The sequence below is a fragment of the Rhopalosiphum maidis genome, chromosome 2 (assembly GCF_003676215.2).
Source record: "Rhopalosiphum maidis isolate BTI-1 chromosome 2, ASM367621v3, whole genome shotgun sequence".
NCBI classification, from domain to species: Eukaryota; Metazoa; Arthropoda; class Insecta; order Hemiptera; family Aphididae; genus Rhopalosiphum; species Rhopalosiphum maidis.
The window spans coordinates 84,870,718-84,891,084 of NC_040878.1; the positions used below are offsets into that span (position 1 = coordinate 84,870,718).

At 30.1% G+C, this 20,367-nt stretch overlaps 1 protein-coding gene across 2 annotated transcripts in view; it reads left to right on the forward strand.

Annotated features, from left to right (window-relative positions):
• The first annotated feature begins 763 nt into the window (after positions 1-763).
• LOC113552837 overlaps positions 764-20,367 on the forward strand; it is a 58,151-nt gene continuing 38,547 nt past the window's right edge. Inside the window, exon 1 of one of the 2 annotated variants that reach the window (XM_026955806.1) lies at positions 764-1,199. The gene's annotated coding sequence lies outside the window, so the exon portion shown is untranslated. Of the gene's footprint in view, positions 1,200-19,621; positions 20,049-20,367 lie in introns of those variants that run through there. The other variant, XM_026955808.1, reaches the window with a different exon arrangement.

Here is a 20,367-nt window from a genome sequence, read left to right on the forward strand (position 1 = left end):
ACGTGGACATTTTCAAAACTCGCGTTGGCGGTACTCGGCTATAAAAACGTATGTATATAATCTATATCGCAAGTTATCGCACTCGCGATCAACAACAACCCCGTGTCCGGCCACACTGTATGTCGGTGTACTCAGCTGTCACGACCCCCTCGCTACGGGATTCCGCTCCCTGTACGGTGGGGTATACGATATATAAGCGTCGATATCGACGTGTTTCTCGGCATATATAGTATAGAAGTCGTCAAGGCGTGCAGTCGTCAAGGCGCATGTTCGGGGGACAGAAAACACGAATTGCACCATATGTACCCATCATGCTCTGTCCATAATCGAATCCGGACGAGCAGTCGTATGGCGGGGCGGGCCAAAACGGACCAAAAATAAAAAGAAAAGTAAATCCGACTACGGTCGACGGAAAAGAAAATTAAGATTTAATTAACTCACATCGTCGTCCGAGTGGACATAATGTACTGCGAACGTCGGGGGTGTCGCGTGTGCACCATTTGCTCCGGTCGTGTTTGTACGTATAATGTCATACATCGTGTCTTGTACACACGCACACGCCTACAAGCGGACACACATACGCACGCTGGCGCTTTCTATGCGCGAGGGAGGCTCCCGCACGTGCGCGTCGACGAAAACCCCCTTAGGAGGTTTGGTCGGGCGACTGGTGGGGGCAAATCTCGGCTAGGGACATTGCGCAGGAATGCGTTGAATTATGAACCGCTACACGCAAAAAAAAAAAAAAAACACATCGAGACGACTCCGAAGAGAAGGAGTAAAAATCGTTTACGATTATCGTAGTAAAACGCGAGTAAAAGGATTAAGGATTTAATATGTTTTGATAAATTTTTTTCGTTAACGGATATTGTATACGCAATACATAGTATTATTCGTTTTATTCGTTGTATTGATTTATCGCCGTACGTTATTCTGTACGATAATTTTTCTGTTTTACATTAAATTGCGCGGTCCTTTGGAAATTCTAACGTTTCGTATTTATACCACTATTCATTGCTTTCATTTACGTCTTGGAGCGTATTATTGTTTCACTTTTTTTTTTTTTTTTTATCACTTTGTTCACGTGACAACGAGCCGTTCAAGTAACGTAATCATTTTACGAACCTCGTGTCTATTAACATAATTTATTTTATTATATACACACACACATACACTCGTGAACTGAACTTTGTCAATGGAAGGTGAGTCGAATGGCCTACTAACAAAAAGCTTAGAGTACCGTAGCTGTTGTTTTGGTAGATTTAGAGTATGTTGAGGCATACGAAGTCTTAGACGACGATAAATTTGTGATTAAAAAATAACCTAACCATTTATCAGTAGTATTAGTAGTATTATAGTATTATAGTAGTAGGTCATTCGTTAATGTTGACCTTCGAATGGGTATTTTCATCTCGCCCTTCATATTGTGTGTATACGAAATCTGAAACTTCCGCGTACGCGGTCAACTATTTATATTATTATAATCCACACGTAAAATATATAATTTTCCTTAGTATATATTATATATATATCAAGTACCGTGTATGTTTACAAATTAGACCAAAACCACAATATATTATTGGCTATTGTATTGCGATTGCATTAGAACTATCTCGCCCGTTATTGGGTCAATAGTTTTAAATCGGGTCATGTAACAAGAGTCACATTTCAAAAATTCAAACAATATATATTATTCATATAATTTGTACTAATCCACTCTTATCGATGTCTTCTGAAATAAATGCTTACATAAATTTCATGCGTCAGGGCTTGCAAATCAATGTAAATATATATTATTTTATGTGCACACGTATTCGCATCAACTTTAAAGTTGATATCGATACATATATTATATATTTAAAAATTACTATAAAATTTACTTGTATACGTACTTGCATAAAAATGATAATTTTATATCATCACTGATCGTCGATTTTCTTTATCTCTAAAATGGCAAGCGTGTTTATGTGTTTTCAACCTTGGTTGTTCGGCGAGTTTTACAATTTTCCTCGCGAATATATCACTAGAGTGCGTTGGTATTACGTAATATTTCCTTCCGGTGGAAATTGTATTGTATCACAATAGCTTTAAACGTTTTTTGTCAAACTAACAACCAATAATTTAAATATAGTGGAAGAATACAGACAGTGAAGACCTCGTACTTGTATAGTTTTACTCGCTTTTAATCAGTAGTCAGTACCTGTAGCGTCGAGTTTTTATAAACTATGCTATTAAATTAGAATACAATAATAAGATTACATTCGAAAGACGATGTTTCAACATTATTTGATTAGGTATACGATGAATTTTATAAAATAAAATCAATAAATGTACTTATACAGAAACGATGCTTAAAAGTTTTAAATAACATTTTATTTGAAAGTACACAATTTATGATAAAGCTATAAACGCAATAGTTATAATAGGTCAATAGCTATACATTATGTGTTCTCTAGCAATTGGATTAACATGTATCTATAGAGAGAATATATATGTTATACTACTTATACTTATTGAATAAAGTAAACGTTCAAAACAAATATTAGTATCGGATATTATTAAATTTATTATGCACCTTCATAGATGCAAACATCTACGATCTATGAACGGATTTGGATTAATATTGATTAGGTATAACGTATAACACACATAATTTACATCATGCAATAATTTTAATCATAATTAATAACAATAAATTGTTTGATGTTTTGGGTTATAGGAAAATATTTATATTATCATATTATATGACTGTAGTCCTAAATTAATAATTAATAATTTAGAAATTAGTGCACAATACTTGTGAGCTTTACAGTTGATTAGTATAATATAGCACTTTCAAAATAATAAGAAAAAAATTACAATTAAATATATACTATAGGTATACTTACTACGACATACAAACACATGCTTCTATTATTTCAATAAAATTATGATTTTTAGAACAATGTAATAAACCTAAATTAATGTTTTAATTGTTTATAAGAAATTTCTTTGATAAAATTATTTTTTATTGAAAAAATATATAAAAAAATGAAATTGAATAAATTCTAAAAGAACATAAAATGATGCGATCAAGCTTAATTTTAATTGAAGAAATGACATCGTATATTATAAATCATGTTCTTAATATAGTTTTTTTTTATGAAAATTTAATAAGACTAAAAATGAATGAAGAAAGTTAAATGATTCCACTTAATTAGATCAAGTTTATTAAATTAATGTGTAATTAAAAAATTCGATTTTTTTTAGCATCTTATTCCTTCATTTTAATTTTAGTTAAAAGTAATTACCTATGGAAAAACATTTTTCTGATTAAACTTATGAGACTAATACTATACAATCTTAGTCATTCAAATTGAATTTATTTCTTTATAAGAGTGTAGTACAATACTTAAAAAAAGTTATATTAATTTTAATTTGAAACAATAAAAATACTTAGGTTCCATGTTAAATGTTTAGATTATGATGTAGTATAATTTTGTTTTACAATATATCAATGTCCAATAATGTTAAAACAATAATACGTAATTATATAATTATTTCTTAGTCAATGAATTATGTTTTGAAAAATATAAGATAATATATCATATTAAGATTTTATTACACATAGATTAAAGTAAATAATATGATTCTATGGCATTTTAATTATAATAGGTTTATTTTTATTGTGTTATAAACTTATAAGCATATTTATCTACAAGGTCTTTCAAATTGTGACTATGTAACATTTTTTAGCATTATAATATTCTGGTTATTATTTATATCTATAAAAATATGTAATTAAAAATAAAAAATGTTATTCCATAGGGTCAAAGTGCTCAGAAATGTCCATGTTATATTGTTACAGAATTTAATTGAAAATTGTTAGCATTATTCATCGTACTAATAAATGTTTTATTTTATTTTTTTCATAAATATTAAGTATATAATTTTTTAATCAAGTTTTACTCCATAGTAACAAAGCTATGAATGCGGTATTTTCAAATCTAATTTTATCTAATTGGAATTTTTTCTTAATATCATTATTTTTATAGTTTATTTTTTGTTTATAACAAAATATTTTTTTTTTGTAAAATAAAAACATACTGCTAAAATAACTTTGAAATTCAAGTAACTAACTTTTTTAGAATGCAATGGTTATCATTTTAAGTTGATATACTTAACTCAAGTTTTCGACTATTACGCAATATATTTTACTGAACACTATAATAATAGCAGTTTTCCGACATATGCAGAAGTTTTGTTTTTTATTCAAATTGTTATGAATATAACAAAAGTATTTTTTAAATGTACATTCACGATGCCATTCAGTAACTACTTGTTTCTACTTAAATATAAGTATAATAAATATTAAACTTGTATAGTTATTTTCGTTTTCCATTGGTGATAGGTTTTCTGCATAATACATAATAGTACAATAAAATTTATATGATGATAAAATGCTTTTAAAATCGTTTGCAACTGTTTAAATCTTGTATAAAATAAACTACCAAAATCAACAATATTTTGAAGAAATTCGTAGAATATAATCTTAAAATACTTGTTTTATGTAACTAACGTTAATTGGTGTCTAATGCCAATATTTACGGAAAAACAACATTGCTTTAACAGCGCTATAAAATAAGACCATCTATTTTTTGGAAACGCTTTAATAATGGCCGTATGAAATAATATTTTACAAAAAATCTTTCATTCTTAAATGATTGATAATAAAATATGTTATTGTTATGTGTACTTTACTAAATAAATGTTTAAACGTTATTTATTAAGTATAATATTAAATATAATAATACTCAAAAATGTAAAGTTCTTAGGCGGAAAAAATTTTATTAGTAAAATGAATAAGTTATGAGTAGTTAAATATATCGAATGAGTAGATTTGAATAAATGGCTAAAAACGAAGAAATATACTGAAAAAATTATACGTTTTAGTTGATCATAATATAAATATATAATTCAATAATAAATCCGCACTAATATATATATATTTTATCGTTATAGGAATTATATAATATATGCACATATATTTATGTATTATGTATATGCGAGTGTATGGTATACACATTATACACTGCATCTCGACTAACTAAAAATTGAGTTTTACGAAAGAAAAAAATAAAACATTTTTATGTAATTTATAAAAACCCCATAAATTGAAGAAATATTAACCTGATTGTTTGCAATTCAAATGTAATTTACTAAATAGGTTCGACACGGTACATTAATCTTTTTTCTCAGATTCTTGAACAATATTAATTATATTTATTATATATAATGGTATAGTAATTCTTTAATATATTTTTAAATTTTATTGAATAAGCTATTTAATTGATTAATTTTTACGCACTAAAGGAATTTTTAATTACAGGCCCGGATTCCATGACGAATTCTTTTCAGTCTAAATTTGTCTTTATTTTGTCTTGGCACATAGTTTATATTTCTTATAAAAAATACAATGTCTACCCGTATAATTGATTCATTGAGAGTATTGAGACGTTATATTCGAAATATTATTGCACGTTTTTTAAGGTTATATTTTTATTTGATTGTTTCTATATATTTTATTTGGATACCATAACCACTGTATGCCTAACCTGTATTTTATACATACAATTTAATACTTAAATAAAATATAACGATTTTTTCTCATATTTTTTTGATCAATCTTTCAAATAACTTAAGAGGTTTGGGATTTCAAGTATCTTTACTAAGCGTTTTTATAGAACATCTGTTAATTTTGTAAATGATAAGACATTAACAATTGATTCAATAAAATCGTCACATCGCAAATAAAGTGTTTACTTTTCATATTATAGGACAGGTTTATATTTGGTTGGCATATTAAATAAATATTTCATTATTATATAAATATGTATTAAACTGTATTGGTTCATACAATATTTTTTTATTTACAAAATATAAAATTATAAAGCAAAATTACAGTAAATATGACCCTTAAATACTTTTAATTTACCTTTTGAATATATTAAAAAATGTGAATTTATTGTTCTTAAGAAAATTTGTTAAATTTATCTTTTTTGTAACCATATTTTGTAGTAGAAATATTACGCTCTCTAACGTATTATATAAAGATAAACAATAAATGGAACCGGAGTGCCACTCAAAATAATTTCTTTTGGTAACGATTTATCATTACTTAGACATTTATAATAATAATATGATATTGTCTCACACCAAGAAGAACGAAATAAAAAACTCAATTACAAATATTTAGTGTAGGGAACTTTAATGTGTATAACATATTATAACTAACTGGCCCAAAAAAAAAAGCTGTGCTGTGAGATACAAAAGTTGTGCAACGTGATAAGTGAATTAATTTAAATTTGTCAACACTGTTATCAATGCAGAAAAAATTTTTAGTGACCAGAGCTCTCAATGTTTCTATTCCAAGCATTTAACTTATTTTGTGGTCAACGTTTGCTGTGTAGTACTATAGTGTGTATACTTTAATTTATATAGGTAATACTGCGTTTTAGTATTTGAATTGTGCATAATCGTCTAGTTATTCAAAATAATTTAAGAAATACATTTTATGAATATTAAGTAAGTTATGTCTAAGCACTCTAAACTTTTTTGTATTGCATACTATACCTAGTTCAGAATCTAAAATGTAATTATAAAAATTGTATAATATAATGAATGTCTACAAATAATAAATCAAATAATTAAAAAAAAAACATACATACCTATATTTACTGATTTAAACGTCTATTTTGAACAAAATATGGGGGTGTGTGAATACAATTTTTTATTCCTTCAGGAAAAAGGATATTTATTTTTAACTTACTATACAGTATAACCTGGGGTATATTATTTTAACAGACGAGTAGACGACCTTAATAAACCGTTAGAGAGGGGAAAAAAAATGAAAAACCACTAATACTTGGCAATATTCGTTGCACACGTACCGGTACTTATAAAGACCATCATCGTTGTCCCAGTTTGCTTATATAAAAGCGACGAGTTTATGATATTATTTCGTGTCGTCTCTTTCTTCGCAGCACCCTATCTGTAAAAATATCCAACATCTTTACCATTTTATATTTTTGTTTTTGAAAACGTGTTGACATCGCACAGTACTAAAACGAACTATAGAATACCCATACGCGTTCGTGTCCACATGTAGTGGTGTACTGGCTTATACATGTATGCGTAAAATTTGACCTATATATAAATGAAAACAGTTTTTAGCGTTCCCAAGGGATCTACGCGATGTTTCTCGGGAACACCCTTCCTCCTCGTTCTTCTACTCGTCCTCATCATCATCATCATCCTATAAAAATCGCTATTTTCAAATCAAGCGATTTGCTGATGCGTGGACTATGAACACTGTACAGAGTGCTTTATACAGCATGCTCACTCCATAATATAAGTATGTAAAATATTACAATTAAAAAATGATCATAACTAGCTTTAAAATTGAAATTTTATGAAAAAAGCTACGCAAAACATGGATAATGTTTCTAACTTAAGTCTGATAATATATTTGTTTTCATTTTAATACTAAAAAAGTCACTTGCGAGTTATTAATATTTGTTAACTAAAGATTATAGTCCATAGTAATAGATTTAGATGATATTACAGAATCTATAAATCATAATAATATATTATAATGATTAGATAATTATTGTATTATTTTATTTATATGTTAACATTAAATTTTATAATTTGTAAAGAGTTTTCAAGTATAATAAATTCTTAATTAAATATTATCACATCTATTTTATATTTTATATAAAACCAGTATTAATTAATTTTATCTTTAGTAGGAAAATAATAACTCAAAAACTTCAAATCACTTATTTAAATTTATTCGAAGAAAGAAGTTTATACCACTAAAAAATCCTCTTTAATGTTAAAAAAATAATAGGGTCTTTCAGTATTTTTAAAAATTCTGGAAACAAGAATTAAAAACACTTCATTATAGTTGGATTATGAGCGTGCTCGATGAATCACTCTGTATGCAGCATTGCTATATATATATAAAAACAAATTATAAAAACCTAAGTCAACGAATATCGTGCAACACGCGAATTCGGAATACTGTTGTCCACCGATATAGTAGTAGTAATAATAATAATGATAATAATAATAAAAAATGTCCCTTGGGAATAGTCGTCGTCAGTGGTCGATGTTGATTGCCCTATCAGATCCGTTCGATTTCAAGACATATTAATTATTTTCAATCAGTGGCTATCTCAATAACGAACAAATGCTGTTTGCAAAAAGTCTATTAATTCTGTTTCAGTCTTTTACGAATAAAAGAGGTAGATAGATATAGTATGAAGAAAGTAAAGTATAACGAAAGAATGAAATAGTCTTTATGGCTGAGGTAGTCATGACTGACAAAACTTTTTTACGCTTTTCGATGTCACTTTAAATCTTTCTATCATTTTCATGACAGTTTACTATGTAAGTTTTTCGGACTATTAATATTTTGGATTATTAATTAACCAATTTTATATTTTATTTTACATTTAAATTCACAGAATATAAATAGGAGTATACTGAATAATAATAATAATAATAAAAGAATAGTAAATTATTGTTAATTTAGTTCCTAGACATTTTTTTATATTCCATATAATTTATAATTTACAATATTTGACAATTATAATAATATTGCACAATAATTTATTTTTATTGTTTTGAATGTGTGTTTTATAAAGCGTTCAAACAATAAATATTTATTTGTAATTTAAGACACGAGTGTTGTATATGCTTATATTAAAGGTGTGGATATTATTATTATTAACGTATATTTCAAGGTTTTTCCTCTAATATCACGTGTAGTGTGTACGGTCCAATATCGTCCACTCAGTACGTAAGAAAACACCATTTTCTGTAGGTACTAAATTTCTATGTCCGTGAAAGCATATAGTGTGACATATAACGTCAATTTTTTTTAAAGGTGATTTAAAACAATTATTTTTATGGTGTCTAACACACTTGTTATACAAGTATTTATATGTGTTATATTTTTATTGTTAAATTGATCCAGTGAAGCAATAAGAATTTTAAAATCAGAATTGAATTTATTGTCATATTTATTTGCAAAAGACTCTTACTTTTCAATCCTGAAAAAGTAACAATTATAAAATAAATCATTGTTTTAAAATGTTTACAGAAAAAAATCGAAAAAATTTAAAATTCAGTTTCAAGTACATTACGATAAATTTAAATTATGTTTTCAGAATTCTTACAGCTTTACTAGATCAGTTGGTACGTTAAAAATATACCTCATCTAACCCTTATGTTATACGAGTGTATTTTAAAAATGCAGAAAATCACTGATTATATAAATCACTTAACTTTAAAATATCGTTAGACATATAAATTTTTTTGCATACTTCTTGAACTTATTAATCTTACGTATATGTAATTTTTAGAAGTTTAAAAAGGTTGGTTCATAGCCGAGAAATGTATCAATATCTGTGAACTAAAATTAACGCAAATAATAGCCGTTTATTTGAGGTACATATCATATTAGTATAAATTTGCTTATACAATTGATATATTAAACGTTATTTTGTTACTAATACAATATTCCAGTATAATATAAATTACACTAAGTTTCTAACTGTTGTTCTTTAATCAGGGGCTTGTATACAAATGTAGTAAATAATATAAGTACACTATGTATTTATATGTATACATGATGTAATAATTATTAACTAGCCCCTAGATGATATTGCCTATTACTATAATTCGTATTTGATTTGAATTATAGTCATAATATACAATATGAATCGTTATTAATAGAATAATTCGATTGTATATTAGAATTGCATACAATATGATTGCACTTGAAAAAGTATTTAAACACTAACTCTTTAATACGAATTGTTTGATATTTAAAAACGGTATCTAGTTACAATAAATAGATTAGGGATTTCATTTTCAAATTTTACAGTGATCAAATAATTTACATGATTAACTTATATCAAAATGTATAAATTACACTATTACACTCAGAATTTGGTAATAGAATTTTATAAATCCAAGAATAAACGTATCTACGTATTTATGTGTTTATGTATCGTTCTATAAAATATATTACTTATATTGATTTGTAATGTTTGTTTTTTAATGTTTTTGTCGTTCAATACCTTTCAAAACTGATTATTAAAGCGTTTATTTCGATTTAAAAATAATTTGTGCTATAGAATAAATGTATTTAAACTTCTACTGTTCATATTTTTTACATCCTTCCAATATGTGTATTGAACATCGCCATTAATACATCGACTGTGGACTAAATGGTATTTGAAATATTATAGATAATATAATATAAAAACAAGAGAAAAATAAACAAATAGATACACGTAAAATAAGATACTTCAAAAGTATTCATAATAAAATTTAAAAGCAAATACCATATTAATAATTCTAGTGCCTATAAAGTAGTAAAAAATATAAATGGCAATGGAAATAACAATAAAAATAATAATAACTTATAATTTTAAAAGAATAAACAAAGGAAAAATCAAAAATTATGTTATATACACAAGAGGAAAGAGCTGAGTGAAGTTCGCAATGGCTATTTATAACACAATTTGTGATAATATTCAGTAAAAATGTAAAATAAATTGTTTCTTAAATCATTTTTTATATATAAATAATATAATTTAATTTACACTTTTTCTATGAAAAATAAAACTGTTATAATTATATTTAATTCTCGAGAACCTAAAATTAGATTACGTTAGATAATCTATTTATGGTGAAAAACTTATTTTGCCTAACGTATGTTTACTTATTTATATCATAATTTTAATTTGATGACATTTTACAAATCCATTACCAATACTGGGAAAACGTAATGCCAAGAGACAACGATGTACATAAAAAGCCTATCCATAACGCCGTATAACCGTTTTCTTATTTTACTGAAATACATTTATTTTATATTATTTTAAAAACATATTGTTATACTTAATACTTATAGTTATAAATTATAATTAAATAATCTGAATGGTGTACTTAGATTACCTATCATCGTTACAATGTAATCATATTTGTATAAAAATATTATGTCAACATAATAACTGTATAAATTATTATATTTAATAGCACTACATTAATTTTATCAATTTTATGAGTCAACACAATAAATCAAAATGCTGTTGATATATCAATACGAAAAACGGTAAAACAGAATATGATACATTACTAACAGCGATTGTTGGGCACTTGAATTTTACAATCCATTTAGTCATATATAACTAAACATAAATAAAAATCTGCTGTGATGGTCATCTTGTTTGACCCCCTGCTTACGTCTTGTATGCCACAAATTCTGTGCATATAATCTTTCATCTGAGCCCATAAATAAGCTTTTTAAAGTCACTGTCATGCTTTATCGTCGTTATTATTACAACAGATAGGGGAAGAAAATAATTTAACGTAATATAATATAAATAAAAAATAAAATTTAACTCTAAACATTCTGGATATTATGTTTGCATAGCACACAGTACATAAAAAAATATATTCTACGCTAACGAGGATATAATACGGTTGTCACTTTTCCATCATATTTCATCATAAAAGAGTTTTACGAGAAGGTCATTTAAAATAAGAATTTGCGGTCAATAAATATAAAACTATAAAGGAATCAAGACAAAAAAAAAATTATTATTATTTCTGTTCATGGAGCACAAACGAGTTGTTCAAATGCTATTAAAATGATCGACGATTCTCATCTTTGCACTATAACCAAAAGATACGAGGTATTTAATGAAACCATATTATTGATTTATAGAAATATATATATAAGTGTGTATAGAATAATGTTTAAATGTTTAAATATTCTTCATAATTTATTTTTGAATATTCAAAGTTTTTAATTGGAGACTATTTCTTTGTCTCTCTTTTTTTTTTTTTATCAAAACTTTATGTTCGACATGAATTATTGTTTTAGTTTCAAAATGTCTTATCTGTGAGGGAGTGGGGCAAGAATCGTGTGAAAAGAACACCTGTTCACGAAACCCCAAATTGTATTTTTTGAATGCACCTAAATAAAGGTATACCGTTATTAAATATTACACAGAATACAAATATAAATAGAATGAAGTATGTATAGTTAGTAGCTGCTATATAGCCAGTAGGTTATATTTATTATTTATTATGAATCCACAATAACCGATGCTTAACCAAAGAAATTGTATTCATCAAAGGAATAAGTATTACGGGCACGTCGACGATAATTCAACTGTCGTAAGTTGTACAGGTGGAATTAATAGGACCAAATAAAAATAAAACATAAATCGAAAACAGTGTAATAGAAATTTTGTGCGTAAATCACGGTTAAAATCCTGTATGTCTTTGTTAATAGTTTGTGTCTCCTTCGCCATCACAATTAAAAAATAACACAAATTTATAAAACGCGAGTTGACCTATATAATATTTTAATACCGTCATTACTTTTAATCAAGTGCAAAAAAAAGAAAAAAACATTTATTAATCCGATCTTTGATCTGGATTTTTATTTTTATTAAAATGGAACGGTGTAACTAGATTATAAAATCGACAACGAATAACTACTGCGATTTTCTTTTCCCGATTGTAAACTGCAGTAAGCGACAGAAGCTAGGCAGAAAAGTTCATTCTTATTTATCGTCGTATCAAATTAAATTAAATTGTATACTTTATTTGTTTTATTTTATACGTGCATTTTATACTTTTTTACATATTAATTAATAACTTCTATTCTAAAACTAAACTACATAGATACATTTCAAAATCGTTCAAGACAGTGTAGTTACACTGAAATGTACGGTAAAATTACTGGTGGTATAGGTAACGAGAGGGTTAAAATTTTAAAATACCTAAATATTCAAATTAAGTTCAGTTCTCGATTTGTTTGAACAAACATTATTACAATTCCACGATAGATAAAATTATAAAATTCTTTGTATTTTTTTGTTGTGTGAATAGATATTTAACGTTTGGAAACTATTTTGTGCTTAAAAATTTGTAAAATATTTAAATTAAATACTTAAGAAATTTATGTTTAGGTATAATTAATTTCTACATTGAATTAACAAAAAGTTCAATCACTTCGATATGTAGTCTGGTTGTAACTACCACGGTGGTTAAAGGTCAAATTTCTTATGTATTTAAATTTATTTTTAACGTACTCGTATGCTATACGGCTGGTAGTTTTGTTATCGTTCACACAATATTCGCAAAAGCTGGTTGTGGAAATGAAGAAATTTTTTTTTTAGTCAAAGTATCTACCTTAACATTGAAATATTCATTAATATTATTTTTGTTATAAATCTATTCACCATTTTTTTTTATGGATAAGATTCGTAAGTAAAATCTAAATTATTAAAAAAACTTTTCAGTCATTTTTAAGGGAGATAAAAAGATTTTTTGGGGAGAGGGGTTGTATACACCAATGTGTTGTATACCTCTGTAAGCTGTAGTCACCTATTATAATTAATGCAGCTGTGTGTGTATAGTATGTATTATATTTAAGCTGCACATCTATATTTAGGAGTGAGGGGCTGGTATATTCGGTAATTAGTCTTTAAAGTCCTAAAAAGTAAAAAATAAAATACTAAAATATAATCCCCAATTTTATACACACGCGTATACAGAGCAGTGGGATATAAAAGGTTGTACATTATAGTATTGTACGTGTACCTATCTACATAAATATCCATCCATATAGATAATTGTGGATTATAAATTATATACGCGGGCGTAACACGGAACTAAATACCACCTAGAGTGGTAAAACAGGAATATAATAATACTGATGAATGCGACAGAAAATTAAATCATAAAATGCATATGGGTCAAAAACAACCAGTGAATCGACAAAGACGGCTCTAGTAAAGTTAGTGAAAGTTGATGAAATGTACAATGGTCACACTAAAATAATATTTGAATGTTTAATTTTGACATAGTACTACGTTGAATAAAAAATGTAAAAAAAAGTTTTTTATAATGATTGTAATGTGGTATTATTATTATATGATATTTTGTACAATATAATAATGTATATCATTATTCAAACATTATGTATTATATATCGTAAGTAATGGATTATAGTAAAAATTCTATGTAAAATTTATGTAAAAATATTAACTACGCAAGGATAATTCATAAAAATTAAAAAATTTACATTAAAAAAAAATAAAGTAAAAATATTACATTAAAAATTTTTTTTTTTTTTTATGGTATGATAAAATGACAAAATATGTAGGTCCGACGTTCTAATTACACTTTTGTGCGCTACTCCGCGGTACTTACCTATGTTATACTCAGAGAAACAGTACTAGTTGAAAATTAAAGAATGTCTCTTATTATGTATGTTATGAAAATGTGATTTAGACGAAATCATCTATTCGTCCATCTAAGAGGTGATTAAACAAATTTTTATAAGGTCCACTATTCTATTATCGTCGTACTACAGTGGCCGCATACGGCGCACGTAGAATTTCTATACACGCGGCACTACCTAGCCTAAATAAAACGAACATGAAATAATTAACGATCACCGTTTACCATTTGATGTCTTGTGTTGGAAAAATGTCCGCGGATTTCAAAATTGTAAGCTATATTTTGGTGAAATATCGAAATACCAAAGATGACAACATGTACATATACTCGTTATATCATATTATGTAAATGTCCGTTTCAACTCGACAACCGAGAAAACGGTGAATCGATATTGTATATTGACGACACGAACATACCTTATCGAATGTGACGTAGAAAAAGGTCTGTACACGTATGACGATGATGTGTAGTTATCAACTGCAAGCGCAATAGGTAAAACCTATAGAGCAGTGTTTTTCAACCTGTGCGTCGCGGCTCCCAAAGGCGTCGCCGGTCATTATTAAGGGAGCCGCGTTCGCAATAGAAACTAAAAATACAATTTCCGCGCACCAATACATATTACATTTTGGGTGTGTGAGACAGATCGGCCGTCGATAACCGTGTTTGCGATATCGAGTAATAGCATATTTCGATTACTATTTACATTTATTTGATGATATAATGCAACAAAAACAAGCACAGCCGTCCCATTAAAAATAAAGTTAGATTAAAATTATTATAAATAATTTAAATTTGTTTATTTTTAAATATTCGTATGGGAGCCGTACATTCTATTTCAAAATCAAAAGGAGCCGTGGACCCGAAAAGGTTGACAACCACTGCTATAGAGGTATACATTATTGCTATCGGTTTGCCCGAGAATCTAGATAGAACGCGTGAGAAAGACGTCGGGTCGTTGATAGTATTCCGTATAACGTGATGTGCACGCGGCAAGCATGTATTACATGTACACGCGCAGAGGCGACGACATCGTCGGCACTCTTATGGACCACCGCGACACAAGAAAAACCGATACGACACACGGTTCCCGCGGCGGCGGCAGGATCGTTCACCACCGTAATTTATGGAATCACTTAATCCGCGACGTTAATGGACTGGCGCGACGACGCGCGCATTCGATACAGCGTCCATTAATTCGATTAGAACGCGTCGACGTCGTATTAGCAATACACACACCCACTGCACACACACACACACACACACACAGATATATATATATTTTATGCATTATACACTGAAGCGCGCGCCAAATAGTCGAATTCGACGTGTGTCCTTTTAAAACGTTTTCGTTTTCACGACAAGCTTAGCGTCGCGCGTTTACATTATATTATATATTATATGGTTTGTTGGTAGTAGCGCTCTGTGATCACACGTTTTGTTGTGGGACGCGTAACGTATGTCGATAGAATCGTCGAGAAAAACGACGGTCTTTGCGATTTATACACATTACACATACATGTATGTGTGCGTGGTTTACTTTGCGCAAATAGGCTTTTCTCGACGCCACCGTACGCGGATTAAACGGAAACGAGTTTTCCGTCGCCGCGAAAAATACAATCGATTCGCTAACTGCTGCGGCTTTCTTTGAAATTATATGTACGAAAAAAAAAGCAATCCAATATCGTTAATTCGTTCTCCGGGTACGAGAGTCAGTCTCGCCGTTTATGCACTACACTATATATTATAATATACATTATGTATTATGCACACGATTGCCCGCGATGTGTATGGACCATTGGTTTTATAATTTATTATAAAATCAGTTGGTACGGGCGGACAGATGAGAACTGCGGTTCATCAATTTCCTCTCGCGTTTCGAGTAAAAAAATGAATTGTACACGCTATTAGTATAAACGATGAGCGTGCGCATAGTTACGTGACGACGACGATGACGGGGTGGCATTTCCCGAAAGTAAAAAAAAAAAATAAATAAAAAACGAAAAAAATAAAGTAGAACGACCGCTGTGGACTACGCCCCGAAACCGCAATCGTGTAATAATAATAATAATAATAATAGTATCCGTTGCCCGCCATGTTCGTAAATAAGTTAGGTGGTACCTGTGGTAACTACACGTGTTGCAGTGGGTGTCCGAAATCGCCGTTTGGACTTTCGCACACGTGCGTGTGAATTTTCCCCGGGTTTTGACGGCGCCGGCACTACAGCCGTTCGCATTGTTGTACGCCGGTTATGATATATTATTTTTTTTTTTTTATATATATAATTCCGCATTAATCTCTCGGAGGCGTCCATCGAGTATCGATCGATTTACCGTCACGTGCGAACGACAACGATTCTTGCACGGTGTCCTATTAATATTATATTATGTGTACCGCAAATAGGCTATACGATATATTTATTTATTATAACCTTATAATAATATATTATAAACGTACGTTTCTATGATGCCATGGTGAAAACACATTCGTTGACCCAGCGCCGAGGCCAATTTAATGGATAGAAAAAACTGCGTACGATTGCGTACGGTTGCGCGTTACTGTATGTTTAACGGCCGTACGTTTTTCATAAAACTATTCGGTATCGTTATTTTTGTGCGACGTTGGCACGTCAGGAAATCACGAATGAATATGCTGCTTATATGCGGGTTGCGGAGTATAGACGAAGATGGGAACGTTAGATAAGTATTATTGTCTACCAAACGGTCTCACAACTTATCACTGATAAATATTTTATTAGTTGACCGTTCGGTTATACATGGCCAACACTGTTTTGTCGGGTAGTGGAAAATGTGTAAAATATAAAAAAAATCGATCGAAATAATTGCGAAGTACGGTAAAGACTTGGAATTAGTTAAGTGAATATTGATTTATAATCCAACGAAAAAACGGAAAAAATTAATAGATGTTCACAAATTATACTTATATTATACCATTTTATTCGTTAGCAGTGATTGTTTCAAATAAATTACATGTTGGGTGACCATTATCATATATGATACAATATACATATGTTAAATACGTAAAAAATTACTTAAAAACAAATGACTTAATTTTAATAACAAGCCATAAAATAAATTAGAACCGCACATAATCAGTCATGATGATGGCAATAACTGCAAATGGATACGAAAATCCATTCCATAAAAACAAAAAATATTTATTTTAGTATTGTAATCCTTTCGCCCGAAATTGGCCTTCTTCTTTTCGCCCAATTACCAATGACTATTTTTCTCTTTTCGATCAATAATATTATTATCATTCTTTTCGCTCAAAGTTTTACGTTCAACATTTCGGAGGGAAATATGAATTAAAATAATTAATTTTGGATATTTGCTTATTGATTAAGTATTTTTTTCCATGTTTATGCAAACTATTTTAAAAACAAAAAAAAAAAAACGATTAGGTTTTAACTAAAAAAACTAATTAATACGAGTCGCAGTGTTTTTAGACAGTGACAACATTTTTGTTTATAAAATAGTAACAACTAATGAACGTGTGTCATTTCACACGTTCTTTAATTTAAGTTTTTATTGTAATTTTCTACCTTTATATGTACGTGGTTTTCTGTAATTCAAGAAGTCCAAAATGTTGTTTATATTAAATTAAATAAGATTCAATTATATCACTTGCCTTAAGATAGGAAAAAAGACAGAAAAATAGAAGAACGTTAATTAAAGTCTGACGATATAATCGAATAATATAAAAGAAAGTCAACTCAATATGAGCTTATTAATTGTATGATGTTTAACTACACAAGTAGGTACCTATAATTAATTTTTTTTAACGAACTCGTGACTAATGGAAAATGCCTATCTAGTATCAATATTATATAGTATTATAATGGCTATTTTAATGAACACAAACATCATAACTTTTTTTATGTTTCCCAAAATTTTGAATGTAAAACTGTAAATAAAAAGAATATAATAATAATAATAATTATTATTATTAAAGAAAAAAGATTTGGGCAAAAAGAGGAGAGTAATATTTAGACGATAGAACTTCCGCCTATTATATCATGTACGGCGAATTGTGTTTCCAAAAAGGAAAATCGTATTCGATCGTAAATCTCACCTAATTTAATTATTTTCTACCGCGTAGATTATTATCTACGCGGTAGAAAATAGTACAGGCAGTACGGCATAGTATTGTGTAATACATGTATAGCATCAATCTACGGTATCTAATTATCTATATGTGTATTATGTACTGTCTATACCGTAAATTTAATACGATTATTATCGATCTCGTACATTACACAAATAGAAGTTGCACACACTGCACTGCTGCAGTGGTCCATATACATATTGTACGTCGACTAATAATATACTATACATGTATACATATTATATTTCAATTACCATCTATAATTTTCATACGCACGTGTACCTATTGGTAATAATAGCATTACTGAGCGTTGTTTGCACGGTGTCTGCAGCGTATGATGAAATCAACCGAATGCGGACGACGGAAACGTACACCGGAAGAGGGAGAGAAAAAGGAACGAACAAATTACACGTACTTTATGCACAAAAGCTGTCACCTCCATTTGTACGGTTGATCACAGTATAATAAGTGTCGTATACACGTAGAAAACGCACACACGACTATAATACGCGAGCAAAACCTTTGGTCTCGATGAGACACCGTGTGTGTTGATCAGTCGTCAGACGAATGAGCGGGAGGGCGCGATTGGACGACTGCAGCGATGTATAATATTATAACACAACCACACGGTGTCGGGTACAAAACGCAGTGCTTCGTACAAAAATCTACTGTCGTTCGGTTAATATTTCCATAATATTATATTATTCACTCTGATGTTTGCAAATCTCGTCATAAAGCGTCTAGACCTATCGCCACCGCCGACTCCGCGGCGGCGGCGGCGGCAGCGTATAGACAGTACAGTAGTAGTGTCGCGTCGCGAGGAGGTGTGCGTGTGAGGGTGTATGGGGGAGGGGGTGAGGAAGTGGGTTTTTCTTAAAAATTCTAATCGGTATACGGTCGGCGAACAACCGCAACGCGGCGAGGCTTATAACAAAATAATAATATGTCACCGTCGGTCGACGAAAAAATAAAACTAAAAACTCGTCGAATCCTCGGGGCTGGGCAGCGGCACGAACGAACGAAAACACGACGTATACCTTGTAAGTGCGTGTGTGAGTGTACAACCGAAGTACCGAACGTAAGGCGCGTGCTCGGATCACCACACCACACCTCGGCGGCGGCGGCGGCGGCGACAAGCGATACGCCGACGGTATCCACCACACGCGCAGTCGGTGCGCACCGCCAACGGTAGAAACCCTCGGGCCGCACTCGTCTTCGAGTATCGCGGCGCGCAACACGCGTTCACAGGTGTATTAGCCTCTGCTCGTCCGCGATTACCGTCGACCCGGTCAGTCCGCCCACTCGCGGGACATCATAACAACAATAATAACATAAACACGCGCGACACTCGGGGCGATCGGCGAAAAATATCGTTAAAATCGGATAAAAACCGCCGTGTCCGTTTTCGCCGACGTTATATCGTAACTGTTGCTCGGCGGCGCTCGAAACTACCTGTTGGACATACGCCGCCGCCGCAGTCTTCCACCGGTTTTCCGCGCGATTCGTATAACAAATAATTTTCGTGCTATCATGATTATGCGTACTATGTAAATCGGCGATCCCGGTATGACGCGTACTCCGATTTCCGGTCGTTCACGTCACCGCCGGCCGTACGTATTACCGTACAGTATTATAATATATGATATTATTATTATTATTGTTGTTGTTGTACTATATAATAGTAATATCGTGTGATGATCTGTCGTTACACGGGCGTTGCGTAACATTATAACCACCGACGTACGGTCGTATAATGATATTATTATTAATATTATTATTATAACGTCGTCGTCGTACGTCACGTCGTCGGTCGTAACGAGTCATAACGCGATTGAGTTACGACGCCTTTTTTTTTATTTTTCAACCTCTCCAGAGAAATCGTCGGGTTTCGGGATTTTTTTTTTTTTTGTTTTGCTCTCGGTCCGACAA